We start from the raw sequence: 1,810 nt of genomic DNA, 5'->3' as shown, positions 1-1,810 counted from the left end.
ATAATCAGAAATGTTTCTTGAGCAGCAAATCAGCATATTATAATGATTTCTGAAGATCATGTGACACTGAAGACTGGAGTAATGATGCTGAAAATACAGCGCTGCATCACAAGAATAAATTACATTTTAACATATATTCACATAGAAAACACTTATTTTACATTGTAATAATATTTCACAGTTTGAATTAAATAAATGCAGTATTGATGAGCAGAAGAAACATTAAACCTTACCGACCACAAATCCTTTACTCATTCCAGACCTGTTTTGACTCTTTCTTCTGTTGAACTCATACTGATTGCTTGTTGTGTGTGTCACAGTTGAGATGGAGCATCGCATTGACTATGAGCTTCGGGAGGGTTTGGTGGAGAGCCGCTATTGGTCAGCTGTCACCTCACACACGGCCTACTGGACGTCCCATGACGTCGCCCTGTTCCTCCTGACCTTCATATACAAGCAACAGAGCACAGACCAGACACAAAACACCAGTCCCATGTAGCACAGACAGCACTTTCCACAATAACGACTGTTGTCAATCCTGTCCGCTTTGGGTCTCTAGGAGGCTTCAAAGAGCACTCGGTGCCTCTGAGTTTCCTAAGCCTTCTCAAACTCATGCAAAACCTGCAGCTCCCAACCTCATTATTGAGAATACCTATTATTTTTTATATAATAAGTCCAAAGAGTGCACCTGATCCATATGCAGCAGACATGCACAGTTTTGGGCAATGCAGGTCTAGGGGTCAAATTGAGTTCTTTATTTAGTCAGCAGCACATAACTGTGGAAGCCCGTTTCCGCCATGGATTAATAAATAAGGGAATTGCAACTTTTTTATCTTAGAATTCTGATTTTTTTTTCTCACAATTGCGAGTTTACTGTATATAGTAATAACACGAATGCAAGTTATAAACTCGTAATTGCAAGTTTACATCTCACAATTCTGATTTTCTTTTTCTCCGAATTGCAAGATAAAATGTCTGAATTGTGAGATATAAAATCAGAAATGCAATAAAGTCACAAAATGTCACAATTACCTTTTTTTTTAATATCCTGTGGTGGAAACAAGCTTTCATGCACAATGAACCTCTAATAATGCCTGGCACTTATTTAACTGTACATTAGAGATTTTTTTTTTAGAGATTTTAGTTTTGACTTGAGGGAACAATGTCTCTTTAATGCAATAAGAAGCACAACTAAATGTGTATTGTTAACAAACTCATCCTGATCTTGGATGGCCTGAGGGTGAACACATTTTCAGCAAATTTTCATTTTTGGGTGAACTGTTCCTTTAAGGGTTTGTAAATCAGATAAATCAATATCTTTAAACCGATGCAAACACAGTTTGTTTTGGGTACAAAGTTTATGCATTTATTAGTTCATAGCGTAAGCAACATTGCTCTTTGTTTGAACCTGGCTGCTCTTTTCAGTGGCCAAATACAGTTGGTCAGTGTCAGTAAATATGTGGGATATGTACACATGTAGATCATTTGGAAATAATCTCAATGCTCGTGAATAATGTGAGTTCAACACACAAGGGCGTAAGTGTATATGAATGCGTCTTGCCGCAGCACATGCTATATTTTATGCCATATGACTGTTTTAAATAACATTTATAGCAGTTTTGGACCTCATATTACTCGAGAGCCCTATGATTTAGAGAGTTTGGCCACTAGATGGCAGCAATCATTTGACACTTTTCTTTTTCCAGCAACCCTCTCTCATCCTTCAGATGTATCCACACAGCTACCAGTGAATTTGCATTGACTTTGCATAAGCTTAGAGTGAGCAAATGAGACGATATTTGTTCTTTTT

This window comes from Sinocyclocheilus anshuiensis, unplaced genomic scaffold (genome assembly GCF_001515605.1).
Source record: "Sinocyclocheilus anshuiensis isolate Anshui unplaced genomic scaffold, SAMN03320099.WGS_v1.1 scaffold598, whole genome shotgun sequence".
Taxonomy (NCBI): domain Eukaryota; kingdom Metazoa; phylum Chordata; class Actinopteri; order Cypriniformes; family Cyprinidae; genus Sinocyclocheilus; species Sinocyclocheilus anshuiensis.
This window is presented reverse-complemented; position numbering follows the sequence as displayed.